At 39.9% G+C, this 17,116-nt stretch overlaps 1 protein-coding gene across 8 annotated transcripts in view; it reads right to left on the reverse strand.

Moving 5' to 3' along the window:
- The window catches only part of Ccdc91 (coiled-coil domain containing 91), a 182,718-nt gene that overhangs the window by 65,305 nt on the left and 100,297 nt on the right, over window positions 1-17,116 (reverse strand). The window lies entirely within an intron of this gene.

A 17,116-nucleotide genomic window follows, 5' to 3' on the forward strand; every position in this document is an offset into this window, starting at 1 on the left:
CATTCGATTTTTCCCAAGGAAGCTTGATAACTCATGTCTGTATATGCAATGGTCTACTAATCAAATAGACTTTATACTTTGTGTATTAGGTGAGTGGGTAACACACAATTATCTTTTACCTATAAGGTTCAAAGTCTGAATAGGACCAAGGATAATCTGAAACAAAAAATTTAATAAGCTTAACACAAAGTGAGTTACAGATACTTCCTCATTCATGTGCCAACACATTCAACAGTATTTGTGAAGAAAATCTAAAGATATAATTGAAAAGATTAAATTGACTCAGTGAACTTTCCCCAAAGTCCAATAATATTAATCTTACTTTTAATAAAACCAAACCATAATAAGAGCTACAGTAGTGACATATTTACTTCAGCCCAGTGTCGTATTTCCAATCAGCATGGAAATGTAGGCACATGTGCATTGCCCATCCTTAAACAGGGCTTGGGCCACAGGGACTGATGAAGAAATGAAGCACGCACAAAGAAACACTGCAGTATGCATTCTACCTTAATAATGTGGTCTCCTCATAAGATCCTGTAGATCTGCTAAGGTGCCAGACATGAGCCACCGAGCTAAGCTGAAGCAGTTCTAAGTCAACCACTCCCATGTGAATTAGCATCACAGTTCTCTTCCCATGTACCACCCAGCCTAACACCCTTCACAGTGGCCTTGGAAACCAAAGATCCAAGTACACGGGACAACCTCTCTTGGTGGTGATCACAAAATATCAGAGTGTAAATTTCTAAGTAATAAAAACTTATTTCTTATAGCTCCAGAAGCTAGGAAATACAAGCTCAAGATGCTAGTAGGTGTAGTGTCTGCTTTAGGTTCCAGTCTCTCTGCTGCCAAAATGATGCATATGAGATATTGTCCCCTCACATGGTAGAACATGGAAGGGTCATGTTTACCTTCAAGTCTTTCTAGAATCTCCTCCATTAAGGACAGAGCCTTAACATCGACCCATCCTCTAAAGACCCCAACCAACGGGTTCATTGCTTGGGGATTTAGTTTCAATGTAAAATTTGGAAGAAGAAAGGAAAAAGCTCTAATGCATAGTTGGAAGAGAGCACTTTTCAGGCTACATTTTTTTTTTTGCACCAGTACTGGGTCTTGAACTCAGGACCTGGGCTTTTCCTCTCAAGGCTGCCATTCTGCCACTCAAACTACAACTCTACTTCTAGTTTCCTGATGGTTTATTTGAGGTGAGAGTCTCATAGACTTTTGTGGCTTGGCTGGCTTTAAGCACTGAGTCTTCTATCTGGAGCCTCTACCTGGGTAGCTGGGGTCACAGGTATGGAATCGGCTCATTAGGCCACAATTTGATACTGTATTTGAGTTTCCTAAAAATGCATAAATTCTCTCATTCCTAGTCACCTTTTCATGTGTTTCTCATAATCATTTTTTAATGTTTTATGTAATAAATGAGTGCTTTATTACATGAGTGCTTTAATGTATTGTTGAATACGTATGGTTACCTATTTGCCAATGCTCTAGAACACACCCTACCTACCAAGAACAAACACTAAAGGTAAACTGATATCCTTTGTAGACACCATCATACTCTGTACTTTCCAGTAAACTTTATTAGAAATTTAACACTCCTTAAGAAAAGTCGATCAAAACAAATATTGCCAGGCACTGGTAGCTCGTGCCTGTAATCCCAGCACTGAAAAGGCTGGCATAGGCAGACTTTGGTGAGATGAGAGGATCACAGTACAAAGCCAGCCTAGGCAAGAATGTCTGTGAGATACTTATCTCCAAGTAGCCACTAAAAACTACAAGTGGAGCTGCGACTCAAATGGTAGAGTGCTAACTTTGTATGAAAAGCTAAGTGAGAGTGTGAGGCTCTAAGTTCAAGCCCAGTACTGGCACATGCATGTGTGTGAGCGTACTCACACACACATATAAAAGGATTTCAAGGAAAGGTAGACATCACTGAAAAATGACACTTGAGAAAATAAGACAACTATAAATGTATATGTAAGTAGTTAATAACATAGCTGCATATTACATAAAGAAAAAATAAGAACTATATGGGAAATGAGTCATTATAACGTATTTGTCATCATTGTTATATCTTGTTTTCAATAATCACCTGACCTAACACTGGGAAATCAACATGGTAACAAAATGTGCTCATAGCATGTTTGATCATGGGTGCACATTGAGTGCTACAGGTGACCGCTGAAAATATTCTTTCCAAGTACAAGATAAAAATCAGTAATGGAGAGAGATAGGAAATGTCACCTGTGGGGCTAGTGTGGCCTAGTGATAGAGTGATTGCCTAGCATGCACGAAGACCCAGGTTCGATTCCTCAGTACTACATACACAGAAAAAGCCAGAAGTGGCGCTGTGGCTCAAGTGGTAGAGCACTAGCCTTAAGGAATGCCCAAGGACAGTGCTCAGGCCCTGAGTCCAAACTCTAGGAATGGAAAGAAAAAAAAAAGAAAGAAAGAAAATGTCACTTGTGAGGGCTGGAGGCATGATTCAAGGGGTACAGCACTGGCCTCGTAAATGCAAGACCCTGAGTTCAAACTCAGTATCATGAGAAAAGAAAGGGGAAGGGAAAACAAGGAAGGGTGGGGAGTAAAGGGAAGGTAGAAAGGAAAGAACAGAAAGGAAATAAAAATGAAGGAAGGGAGGGAAGGAGAGAGGGAGGGAGAAGAGGTTAAAATTTGACAAAATTTTGTACTGAGTCAGGCATATTTATCAGAGTCAATGACAAGACAGAGCAAGCAAAACCACGCACAGCACAGGCAGACATTCCTCTTCGTAATGCAGTAGAAAGATGGGTAGTGAAAACTGCTTTCTGTAGTTAAGCCGCCACCGAGAAAAGAAGGCAGAGCAGCAGGAACTAAGCCAGAGGCACTATTTACTAAGTGTCTAACTTACAAATCAGGAAATAAATTCTCCTTCACTAGGTAATAGTAAGTAAGAAGACATGTGCAAAAGTAAGAAGTATAAAACAATTTTTTTGCCCATAAATACTTTCATTATAGAGGAATTTACCAGTGGATCATCCATCACTAACTTTTAAGTAGCAAATTCCAGTCACTTCCTATACCAAAAATTTAATTGAATCTATGCACAACTTCTTAGATTTCTGTCTAAAGCATACATCTACAATTTCTTTCTAGTAAATTCAAAGGAATGTCTACTTTTTCCAATAGAGCTATATATAAATAAATGCAGTGCTGGAAAAAATATTCCAATTCCATCCCCCAAACGTTTTTATGACAGTAAATATATCTGTCTTTGCAAACCATACAAGGACTCTGATGAACTAGAATAGCCTGCTACATATTGCTTAAGATCCCAAGTGAAGACATCCATTTTAACTATTCCTTCCATTTTCTTCCATCTTTTCTTTAGAAATAACTGCCTTGTTCTATTGTCACAAATTAGCTACTGTAAAATCACACAACCAAGCTGTATATTTAAAATGATAGGTTTTGCTGTGTAGCCCCAGCAGGACTGGAATTTCCCTGAGTACTGGGATTACCTGCATGTACCACTCTCCCTGACAAGATGGTGGTGGACTCATTACTGGAAGCATCCACCATAATATAAAATTTCAGACATGTATATGACACTATTTTGTAAGATTACTGTATAATATTCCTTGAATTCTTCCTAAAATACTCACTAATCCAGACTTGGAAAGTCAAAGTATGTCTTTGGTAGACTACATTACACCAGAGGAAATGATTAATATCATATGGGTAAATTCAGTATTTTTAACTGATTTATTTTAACTGGGCCTGGGTGCTGTCCCTGGGCTTTTTTGCTCAAGGCTACTACTCTGTCACTTAAGCAATAGATCCACTTTTAGCTTTTTGGTGGTTAATTGAGAACAGGGTTTCACAGACTTTCCTGCTCTGACTGGCTTCTAACTATGCTTGTCTGTGTTTTACATAATCTTTGGTAGAAGTACTAATCTAAGGAAAGATTTGATGCTTGAAAGAAATAACAGAATGGCCAAAAGTTGCTGAAGTATTGAAAGCATATATTCAGAAATGTAGAGGTAGCTGACTCCCAAAAGCGCTGGGATGGTCATCACCATTTTGCCCCTACAAGGAGAAGAACTGGAAGAAAATGAAAAGCAGCGATGACTTACACACACTGGTCCATTACAGGCCCACACCACTGATATCTGGAGAAGGCAAATCCAGTGCGCTTACCCACACCAAGGCTGCCACAGTCAAGGCTCTGGCACTGCTCTAGGGGATGAGACTGAGAACCTCTGGGACCCCAAAAGTGCTGTGGCTTTCCACACAAGAAACCTCATTAGGCTGGATGCCAGTGGCTCAGACCTGCAATCCTAGCTACCCAGAACAGGCTAATATCTGAGAATCACAGTTCAAAGCCAGCCCAGGCAGAGAAAGACTGTAAGACTCATTTCAAATTATCCAGCAAAAAAAAAAAAAAAAAAGCCTGAAGTAGAGCTTGTGGCTCAAGTGGTTGAACACTAGCTTTGAATAAAAAAGCTCAGGGACAGTGTCCAGGTCCTGAGTTCAAGCCCCACAATCCTCACTGTAGAAAGAGCGGGGCAGGGAGGGGGGGGATGAGGGGAAGAGGGGAAGGAGGGAGGGAGGAAGGAAGGAAGGGAGGAAGGGAGGAAGGGAGGGAGGAAGGATGGGAAGAAGGGAGTAGGGAAGGAAGGAGGGAAGGAAGGAAGGACATTAGGATTTAAAAGTCAAGGGCTTCTCATTGGATCTTTTCTTTTAGCTCTTGCAAGGATAAGAAAGGAATAACCATTATAAAAAATCTCAGAGCACTCACTATAGAAATGCTGTATTTCAGATGAGGGCACTTCACCAGAACATCCCCTCCACTTGGACAAAAGGCATCATCCACTTTCCATTTCCATCAAGACTTCCATCTCACAAATACACATGAAGGTTACAGGCACACTGAGATTTAGGCAAACTCCAAAACATTACCAGCAAACCAATAGCACAGCATTTAACCATAAACAATACTTATTTAACAGTAGCTAGTGAACATTACATAAAAGAATTGTAAGCCTCTCTCAAAGAGGAATGCATAGGAGAGGAAACAGGGAGAGGACACCAAAGGTGCTTAAGGAACTTAAGCCCTCTGAAAACTTAGTGCCACAGGACATGTTAGCAGCCTGCTCTTAACCAGGTAAGCACAAAACCTGCAGCTGGGTATCAGCAGTTCTCAACTGCAATACTAGCTACTACTAGCCCAGGCAGACTACTCTGAGAGACTCCTATCTCTAAGCAACCAGCAAAAAAGTCTGAAGGTAGTGCTGTGACTCAAGCGGCAGATTGCTAAGGGAGACTGCCTGGTTTCTGAGTTCAAGCTCCAGTGCCAGAACACACACACACGCGCACGCACACACACACACAGAGTTGTCTGGACCCAAGAAGAAAATACTAAAGGTTTGAGTCAGTATAGGACAAAGCTACTGAAGATCCTCCATCCTCCTTCCAAAAGGAGGCCTCGGTAGACAGGTAGAAGACCCTGGGTTCCATTCCTCAGTACCACATACACAGAAAAAAGCCAGAAGCGGTGCAGTGGCTCAATTGGTAGAGCACTAGCCTTGAGTAAAAGCAACTCAGAGACAGTGCCCAGTCCCTGATTCAAGCCCAAGAACTGGCAGGAAAAAAAAGCATCAAACATTGTGCTAAGGAAGATTAGGCAAGGTGCAACAGTGCGGGAGGAGTAAAGAAAATCTCATTTCTCCATTCACCATTTCACCACTCCCTGGCTTTTTCATGAGAAGACAGATGGACAGATGATAGATGATGATACACATATCTGTGCATATACATGTATGTGTATATATGCATACGTATGTATATACATACACATACTCATTTGCATGTATAAGTGTACTATATGTACACATGAATGTGCATATACATATGCCTAGCATATGTACACACTTGTACATACACACACACATGTATGCAGGTACATACTATTTATGTACACTTATGTGTATTTGGATATATATTTGCATATGTGTGTGGTAATGTGCCTATTCCTTCAAAGAATGTAGTCAAGAAACACAAAATTGGGCCGGGAGTTTGGCCTAGTGGTTAAAGTGCTTGCCTAGCATGCACGAAGACCCGGGTTCGATCCTTGGTACCACATATAGAAAAAAGCCGGAAGTGGTGCTGAGGCTCAAGTGGTAGAGCTCTAGCCTTGAGAAAGTCCAAGGACAGTGCTCAGGCCCTGAGCTCAAGGCCAGGACTGGCAAAAAAAAAAAAAAAGAAACAAAATTCTGAAAAGAAGTTTTACGTTTTTTTTATTCAGGTGTAGCTTTCAATTTGAAATTTCACTTCTTTAACTCAAATTTTCTCTATATGGAGACTAGAGAAAGGTAAGATGTGGTAAAACAAAACAATTTCTCAGCTAGCCCCAGTCTACTCTTCTATCACTGTAATAATGAGCAATTAATGGTGTTTTTCCTGGTAGACCAGTGGTCTCAGGGCACATGTTTACTGCATAATAGTGAAACTCAAGTGATTACAATGGTGTGCTAAGAATGGATTAGAATATCAACACTATGTATCTTACAACAGGAATAAAATTAGAGTGGATATTGCTTCATAATCATTGTATATAAACTAAAGAAAATAAACAAGTAATATCTGCCATGAATTCTGAAAAAATATGAAGTTTGATACCCACATGTTTACTTTATCTTACCCATGTAAGTATCAGCATGGGAAGGTAATTAACAAAAATGTTGAGTGAACTGGAAACCTCATGAAAAGTGTTTGAACCAGGAGAAAAAAAAATCTTCCAATACTTTGATGTAATTATAGAATTTTCAGAACATGTGAGGAAAGATGACAAGTAAAATTCCTCAGGCTCAATCTGAATAATCAATCATAGAATTAATCCTAAGCATTGGCATCAACCACCACAAAAGAGAGACAGGCATACATATATGGCTTCTACCAGGTTGTTTTGTTCGTGCTGGTACTTAAAGCTTGAACACAAGTCTGGGCACTCCTTAGTTTTTTCACTCAAGACTAGCAACCTACCAATTGAACCACAGCTTCACTTCTTTTTGTTGCTTAACTGGAGATAAGCGTCTCATTAACATTCAGGTTGAGGCTAGGTTTGAACTGTGATCCACAGGGCATATGATCCTGAGTAACTAGGTATGAAACACTGGTGCCTGCTTCCACCACTTTTGAAGACGATGATGATAGTTACACAAACCTTGAATGCGCAAACCATACGCCTGATACATTTATAAGTCAAACACATTTGCCTATTGATTGTTGCAACTTTAAAATAGGGAAAATGGTTTTAATATTTGTTTCATTTTCATGTGGAATTATGTGAGTAAAAATGTCCATTTTATAATGATGCTAAATTATATCAACATATTCTAAAACTATGTAGAAAAGTTTCAAATTAATGAAACTTCACTTCTTATACAAAAACACAGAACACAGAAAATGTTCATCTATAACAAACCGTGAATGTTGTGACTTTTTCTCACATTTTCTAAATAGCATGAACTATTTAAAGCACATTTTAAAACAAAGTTGCTAATTTTATGGTGTACATTAATCCGATTATTTAAATAAAATCAAATATTTATGATTATGATCTACTAAGTTTACATTTGAGATTAAACTTTTCCCAAGAACTTAATAAAAACAAACCTTTATAGTACTTTTATTTTTGTGTGTGCTGGTACTGGGGATTGCTTTTTTGCTCTACTATTTGAATCATACCTCCACTTCTAGCTTTTTGTTGGTTAACTGGACATACGAGTCTCATAGGAGACTTTGTCTGTCTGGGCTAGCTTCCCACTAGGATCTTCAGATCAAAGCCTCTTATGTAGCTAGGATTGCAGGTGTAAGCCACTGGCACCCAGCTTATAAGCGTTTTTGTTTTAATTTTGGTAAAGAAAAGCTTCATTATTGTGTATTTTTTCCATTGGTAAATGATTATGTTCAAAAATTCTAGTTTAAGTGCTTGCCTAGTATGCTCAAAGACTTGGGTTTGTTTCCTCCGTACCACATACATAGAAAAAGCTAAAGTGTTGCTGTGGGGCTCAAATGGTAGAACTCTAGCCTTGAGAAAGCCCAAGGGCAGTGCTCAGGCCCTGAGTGTTCAAGGCCCATGACTGGCAGAAAAAAAAAAAAAAAGAACAACAAGAATAATAAAAAAAAAAACAACCCTCTAGGTTTAGACTTGGATTTCAGAATTTCAACAAATATTTCCATAGGAAGGCTAAGTATTCTATGGACATCAATGAGAAACTGTGATTGTGAGAAACACTGAAGAAATAATAAAGATTTTTATAAGAGGATCCACAGTCTATCCTGTATACATAAGAACAATCGATATTTTTTCTCTTTTTCTTTAGAGGACCTCAACTGATAGTCAACTAGAACATTTTTATCTGGCCTGGTATCTTTTATAGACATACTGGGTATGCTTATGTCCAGTGAGATTTTATCTAAATTTCCTTGTTATTTATCATATTTTTGCTTTAAATTTTGAAGTCAGATGCAAAATAAATCTCATGTTTTTTAGCCTGCTAGTGTGTGATACTAGTCACCTAATTAAAATTTATTGACTCACTGATTCATACTGACACTACCTCATAGTGGTTTTAAAAGAAATTAGGAAAACAGCACATGGAAGGACCCTACTATAACATCTGGCATGCTGTGAGCACAGAATTGATATTCTTAACCATGAATTTTAAGTAAACACTTCCTGGGCAGTAGCATCTATTTCTAGGTGACTTCTATCAATCATGAACTTAAAGAATCACTTATGATATATTTTCCCCCAATATTCTGAGGAGCAAGAGTAGATAGTTTAGTTGGGCACTGTTGGCTCACACTTGTAGGAGGCTGAGATGTGAGGATCACAAGTTCAAAGCCAGCCGAGGTAGGAAGGCACATGAGATTCATCTTCAGTTAACCGCACAAAAACCAGAAGTACAGCTGTGGCTCAAAGTGGCAGAGCATTAGCCTTGAGCATAAGAGCTCAGAGACAGTGCCCAGGTCCTGAGTTCAAGCCCCATGACTGACCAAAAAAAAAAAAAAAAAAAAAAAGAAGACTTCTGTTGATGTTGCTGCTTTGTTTTTAATTGGAAATGGATTGGCATAGAATATATATTTATATTTCTCTTAGGTCTTTTGTTGTGTGTGTGTGCCAGTCCTGGGCCTTGAACCCAGGACCTGAGCACTGTCCTTGGGCTTTCTCAAGGCTACGTGCTCTACCACTTGTATCGTAGCACCACTTCTGGCTTTCTGTGAATGTGGTATCAAGGAATCAAACCCAGGGCTTCGTGCATGCTAGGCAAGCACTCTACCAGTAGACCAAACTCCTGGCCCAGGACATCTTTTTAAAATAAGTAAATGACTGAAGTTTGCTTGAATCCAACTGGATCTGAAACTGTTACAGTATAAGATTTACTGTGAGGATAGTTTTACAGGCTGGCCTGGTTCTGAAATTTCCGCACAGATGCTGTAGGATAAAGTGTGATTAAACGCTCCAGTGAAGACGCCTACAGCATCCTGGCTTTAGTATTCATTTACTATAATTAGCTGGTACTACTCGGGCTTTTCACACTGGGGTGTCATGTTGAGGGACACAGAATTTTCTTTTTGTTTACCTCTAGAGCCCAGCTCTATGGTTGATCTATAAAAAGCATGCAAAACTGTTTCATGTTCTTAAAGACTACAGGGAAACTAAATGTGTAGTGGACAAAGGAATGGGTAAATAGTATATTTGATATATTATGACAAATACCTACATTAAATGTCATTATTTACTGGCTTGAATTCTACACTGAGTTACTGGAATTTGATTTTTTTTAATATTCTGCCACTATTTTGATGGCTTGTGTTCTGCTGTAAGTTCTTTTCTCATTATATATAAAGTTCTCAACAAAACATTTGGAATTTCAAAATTTAACTCAAATATTTTATTTTACATTTCATAGGAGAAAACATTAAACCATTTGGGTCTAACACTTTGCTTTCTCTTCCAAGAACCTAGTCTAGCTGTACTAATCATTGTCACAGCAAATTACTTTGTGTGTATGTGCGCTCGTGTGTGCGTGAACACAGGCTCTGGGCACTGTCCCTGAGGTTTTTGTTCAAGGCTAGTGGCACTCTACCAGGGAAGCCATAGCTCCACTTCTGGTTTCTTTCTAGTTAACTGGAGATAATCTCGTGGACATTCCTGTTGTGGATGGCTTTGAACTACAATCCTCAGATCTCAACAGGCAGGAGCCATGAGCACCTGGCTCTACTTACGACTTCTTACATGCACCTATTACCAACTTTTGTTGCAGCTGCTGGTTGTGAAACTGAGCCTGGGCATTGTCTCTGAGCTCTTCAGTTCAAGGCTAGCATTCTACCACTTGAGTCACAGCTCCGCTTCTGGCTTTCTAGTGGTTAACTGGAGATAAAAGACTCATGGACTTTTTGCACCCAGGCTGGCTTTGAACCGTGATCCTCAGTTCTTAGTCTCCTGAGTAGCTAGGATTACAGGCATGAGGCACAGGCACTGGCCCAACTTTCTGACTCAGTATTCATTGCCCAACAGACTCCAATCTTAATATTCTGAAGGCAGTATGAACCCAACATTTCAAAACAAAATTTTCAACACTAATGCAACTTCATGTCTTCAGTTCCATTCCACAGTCTGTTGCCAAAACCAAACACCTGGGCCGCATCCAAAAAAGAAATTATTCTAATATACAAATAGGTGTATATATATATACACACACATATATCTGTTCACATACATGTAAATAATCTTTGTTGATCAATAGCTACTGTCTGTCCAACTGTCATACAGATTCTCTGGTTTCTACTCTTTAATTTCATTCAAAACCACCAAAAATCTCCATTCCCACTCAGGCAGCTCAGCCTGGGCCACCAACATTCTCCCTTGGATAAATAAAATGGCATGCTTAACTGACTTATGTACTTCTCACTGCTCCCACACACTTGCATTAATTTGATTTTATACTGCAGCCAGAGTAATATTTGTGAATGCAAGAGTAGACACACGTCACTTCTCTGTCTTTCAGGGGCACTCTCTCTCCTGCCAGACAATGTGAAAGACAATCTACTCAAATCTTCCTCTGGCACAGAATATTTATATTCTCTCAATTGAAGACATTTTCTTTTTAAAACTCAGGATCTTGCACTTGCTAGTCAGGTGCTTCACCGTTTGAACCCAACACATGCTCCTTTCATCATCTTCCTACTCGTCTCAAAAAGAGCTGGGATCACAAGTGTGAATCACTACATCTGGCTTGCTGGTTGAGAAGAGGGTGTCACTAACTTTTGCCCGGGCTAATGTTTAATCATAGTTGTCCCAATTTTTTTACCTTACAAGTAGTTGAGATTATAGGCTTGTACAACGGTGCCCAGCCCCCTCAAATGAAGAATTCCAAATACAGCATTACATCTTCTATCTGTTCAAATCACATGAATCTTGATAGAACTCATATTTGGTTCATTCATTCTTTCACATTGAATATAATGGGCCCATAGTCCCTTGAATGGATTCACAAATTATTCCACTTCAAACTGTTACACCATTTTGAAATTATATTGTTTGTCACTATTGCTTATTAAAAAGACTCCTATTTCTCTCTCTCTCTTTTGCTTCCTGCCATGTGATATAAAGTCCCTTGTTACCTAAGTGAGAAAGAGACTTAACTATATTTAGGAGGAAATTTTAACCAGGTACTGGTGCTTCATGCCTGTAAACCTAGCTAACTCAGGAGGGTGAGCTCTGAGAATCATGGTTCCTAGCTTGCCTGGGAAAGAAAGTCTGAGACTCTTATCTTCAACCAGCAAAAAGCTAGAAGTGAAGCTATAGGTCAAGTGGAAGAGTGCTAGCCTTGAGTGAAAAAGCTAAGGGAGAGCACTGAAGCTCTGAGTTTAAGCCCTAGTACATAGGTACACACACACACACACACACACACACACACGAAGGGAAGGGAAACGGAGGGGAGGGGAGGGGAGGGGAGGGGAGGGGAGGGGAGCCACTGACCCTGGCTCTTGGCACACATGTTCTAAAACCCTTGAGATTGCCAGTGACCAGAGTTTCTTCACTGTGCTGGTAACAGGACTGGTGACTAGGAGCTCACAGAGAACTTCAGATGAGATTGGTGGCTGCCTAGAAAGACAAAGCAAGGATAGAGGCTTGCTTCCTCACCATCCCCAGGGACGCCACTGTAGAAGGCAGAGGGCTAAGGCTGCATCAAGCTCTCCTAAGTGAAGGCTTGGGGAAGCTTCCTGGGTTGGTGAACACAGCAAGGTGCGCAAGGGTGGTATGTTCATAGTGTGCATGAAAGTCCCTTCCTTCCACCAACTGGTCCTTGGCATTTCTTCTATCTAGCTGTTCCTGAGCAATGCCTTATATAAGAAACCAGTAAAAGCAAATGTGGTCTGTGGGCCCTCTAGCAAATGACCAACCTTGAAGGCGTGAGCAATTAGACCTCTAACTTTGCAGCCAGGTCAGACAAAAGTATGGGTGCCCTTGAGGCAGTCTTCTGGGACTGAGCCCTTGAACTTGGCGATCCTACCCCATCTGGAGGGAGGGAGGGAAAAGCCTCTGCACTGAGTTGAGTTGTAGAACACCTGCTGTGTCCTGAAAGATAGAGAACAGATGCTTGATGAAAAAAGACCCAAAATATTGGGTTTCAAAAGTGTTATAGTTTTAAAAAAGTATGAGAGATTTAAAAAACAAATATCATAATGATGTCAAAAAATAAATCCTTAAAAATGTAAAATGCCTTTGAAATCAGTCCTGAGATAAAATATGGATCCCAATACAGAAAGCCTGAGTCCTGGGGCTGGAAGTGTGGCCTAATGATAGAGTGCTTGCCTCGCATGCATGAAGCCCTGGGTTCAATTTTCTGTACCACATACACACAGAAAATGCTGGAAGTGGCACTGTGTCTCAAGTGGCAAATCACTGTCCTTGAGCAAAGTGCCCTAGGACAGTGCCTAGGCCTTGAGTTCAAGCCCAATGACCAACCCCCCGCTTCCAAAAAGAAGAAAAAATGAGTCCTGACACTGGCTCTGATACTAGTGACACCAATGATCTAAGCCCATCACCATTGTAAGCACTAGGAAATCTGTGTGGTGTATTCTGGTAACAGTCCTGTAGCAGAAGTATTACTTGTTTATCCACTGGGTGAAGACTGAAGGACCCTGTCTCACTTGTAGTAGTTAAGTCAAAAGATCAGGGATGGGCTGGGAGTTTGGCCTAGTGGTTAGTGGTAGACTGCTTGCCTGGCATGCACGAAGACCCAGGTTCGATTCCTTGGTACCACATACACAGAAAAAAGGCGGAAGTGGTGCTGAGGTCAAGTGGTAGAGCTCTAGCCCGGGACTGGCAAAAAAGATCAGGGATACATCCAGTTGATTTTTTCCTTAAATTCTGAGGATGAGGAAAGAAAACATACCACACACACACACACACACACACACCCCCCAAATGAGGGGGTTTCAATTCTCTGGAAGAACACAAAGAAAACAAATGATTCCAAAGGTAATTACTATTATATTGGCACTTTTCTGTAAAATCCTTCTTGCTGAATGCCAGTGGCTCACACCTGTGATCCTAGCTAATTGGGAGGCTGAGATCTGGGGATCACAGTTCACAGCCAGCCTAAGCAGGAAAGTCTGTAAGATTCTTGTTTCCAATTAATCACCAAAAGCCAAAAGTGAAGCTGTGGCTACAGTGTGGTAGAGTGCCAGCCTTTGAGTGAGAAAAGCTAAGGCACAACATTCAGGCTTTGAATTCAAGACTTAAAACTGACATAAGTATCGCTATTGTTATTAATATTCATTCACTTCAAATCCTAATGTTACCTCAAATGTGACATCATGATGTATATTGTAAGTATTACATGCCTCTTGTTAAGTGTGGTTAGGTAATCTTCACGACTCTTCTGTCAATCTTTCCAATTGATACACCGGGGATATTCCTCTATTGATTTAGGTGTTTTTAAATTTTCTGACAGCAATAGCCTGTAGCTTTCAATGTACACGTTATTCATTACTTGGGTTCAATTTATTCATCTTTTACAATTAGATAGCAATCATAAAAGGACTCTCCCCTCTTCCTCTTCAACCTTTTATTGCTGGTGTATAGAAAGAATTGAATTTTATGTGTACATCTTCTAGCATGCAACTGGATGAATCTATTTAAGAGCTCTTCTGTTGGTTATTTTTGACAAGACATTATGTCAAAAATAATGATGACTGGCAACTAATTGCAATGAAAACATAATTCTCAAGCAGCAAGTTCCAAGTGAAGGAAAGGTCCAGAAATGTGGAAAACTACACAGACAACTACTTCCCAAGCTCATTTTTCTTTTTTTGAAAGAAACAACTGGAGCCTTTCAGCAACAAAGACAACTGAATTTAGTTTTGAAGCAAATAACAGATAACCTGTGTGTTAGTCACACATGCTGTTAAGAACTCAGTGGATTAAAGTGTCTTGAAGCAAAGTCCAATAAAGCCTGGCACACACCTTTCTTTGGATTAAATGATTTAGGGAAAGTGGATACAGGGATTTCTTTGACTAGGTTGAATAAAATGAAGTTATACCTGAAACCAAATAATGACCAAGACACAGACAGGCAAGCATGAAGCAGAAAACATAAATTTAAAAGAGAGTTCTAAAGCAACTGTGGTTGTATTTTTTCTGAGCCTCAGCACCACTTCCGGCTTTTTTCAATGTATGTGGTACCGAGGAATCAAACCTGGGTCTTTGTGCATGCTAGGCAAGCACTCTACCACTAGGCCAAACTCCTGGCCTCTGTATCTTTTTTTTTTTTTAATGCCAGTGCTGGGACTTGAACTCAAGACCTGGGCACTGTCCCTGGACTATTTTGCTTAAGGCTAGTGCTCTACCATTTGACCCACAGCTCTACTTTCAGCTTTTTGGTAGTTAATTGGAAAGAAGAGTCTCAAGTACTTCCCAGCCTGGGGTGGCTTTAAACTGTGATCCTTTAATCTCAGACTTCTAAGTAGCTAGGATTACAGGCGTGAGCCACCAGTACCCAGCCTGGTTTTATCTTTAAAAATGAAGATAGAACTGACTATAATGAAACAAAAACCCCAAAGGACCATTCAGCTTATTTGAGATTATGTATGAATAAAAGATTTGGCACTCAATTTTCTATAGACAGGAAGCAGTCTGAGAAACAGTATCATTTACAATGCCCATATTACACATAGTCATCCAAGATACTGAACAATACCCTATAAGAACAAAAGGCACAATACTGGGATTAGGCCTGAAGCCTTGTGCTCAATCAAATGCAATCAATTCCTACTAGAGCAGAAGAATCTCTGTCTGAAAAATTCCAGGGTTGCTAACATGCGAAATCCCTGGTGACTTCTTCCCTCTCTACTGTGAGTGTCATAACAAGTACCCTTACCTCAATACACACGAGATACGGGGAAGTACGTGATCGTATCTGAGTACTTTGCTATTTAGCCAAAACGTATCCTGATAATCCACCTATGCCTGTCTCTCTCAGAGATCTTGCACTTGGAAGCTGAGGGCCACAGAAGGGTGAGACCTTCAGGTTTTCTCCTCTGACACTGAGCATGCGAATTTGTCTGTGTGATAAGAAAGATTTCAAGTACACGGTAGCCAAAATGTGGAACATGAATGGCATTCACCAAATCGTTCCTGCTTTCTTCCTTCCAGGGTCATGGTATCTCAGTACCTACCTGTATGAAGAGGTGGGCACTTTCACAGCAAGGGGCTGGTGGCTCATGCCTATGGTCTTAGCTACTTAGGAGGTTGAGATCTGAAAATTGCGGTTCAAAGTCAGGCCAATCTGTGAAACTCATCTCCAACTGACTAGCAAACTACTGAACGTGGAGGTATGGCTCAAGTGGTAAAACACCAGCCTGGAGCAAAAAAAACTAACAGATAATGCCCAGACCCTGAGTTCAAGCCCCAGGATTAGCACACATGCACAAACACAAATACACTTTTGCTGTCTGAACAGAGCCTATCTTAGCTAACATATATGCCCTTACGTTGCTTCAAAATTCTATTATTTTTCTGTTTAGAAATGTTATATACTTTTATAAGTGCATACTTAATGCTGACTGCCAAATCTTTCACCACCCAAAAGTAAAAATTCACCAAATTTCTAATTTTCCCTATGCATTACTTCTAAGTTATTTAGTAAGTGGATCTTTAAAAATTTATAACAGAACCAATTACAATTATGAGGGTGAGTTAGCATATTCATAAATATCTGTGTACTAAGTTTATATCCTAATGTAGTTAATATTCTTCCCATCCTAAAACAGGCCATCAAATAAAACTTATTTACTTTTTATCTTCCAAGTTTTATATAACTGATCATTGTTATACAAAAGCTCTTGTCTTTTAAGACAAAGACAAAAAGATGACAAAGATGAAGATGAGGGAGGAGGAGGAAGGAGATGACAAAAGGAAAAAGAAGACAAGAGGAAGAAAAAAGAAGAGGAAGAAGAAAAGAGGAAGGAGGAAGAGGGAGGAAAGAGGAAGGAAGAAGAAATAAGCTGTACATTGGTAGCTGATGGCCTAGCTACTCAGGAAGCTGAGATCTGAAGATACAGGTTTGAAGCCAGCCAAGGCAGAAAAGTCTGTGATTCTTATCTCCAAACAACTACCAAAAGCTAGAAGTAGAGCTGTGTCTCAAATGGTAGATCACCAGTGTGGAGTAAAAAACTAGTAAGACGGCAACACACACACACACACATACACACACACACACACACACACACACACACACACACACACACACACACACACAGGAAACAAGGAAGGAAAGGAGAAGAAAGAGGAAGAGAGAGGAAAGAAGGAAAGGGAAAAGATGGGAAAGAGAGGGGAAAAGAGAGGGGAAGAGAGAAAGGGAGTGAGGGAAGGAAGGAAGGAAGGAAGGAAAAAATTCAAGTAGAAGCTAATTCCTATATGGTACAACAGGTTGCTTAAACCTATTTATAGGTACATTTCCCAGTTTTTACTTATTAATTTAAAATAAATTCAATAGAAGGCAGGGTGATATTATCTAAAAGAGAAATGTGTGCATTACCTGAATTGTGAAAT

Source organism: Megascapheus bottae, chromosome 2 (assembly GCF_031878675.1).
Source record: "Megascapheus bottae isolate mThoBot1 chromosome 2, mThoBot2.hap1, whole genome shotgun sequence".
Taxonomy (NCBI): domain Eukaryota; kingdom Metazoa; phylum Chordata; class Mammalia; order Rodentia; family Geomyidae; genus Megascapheus; species Megascapheus bottae.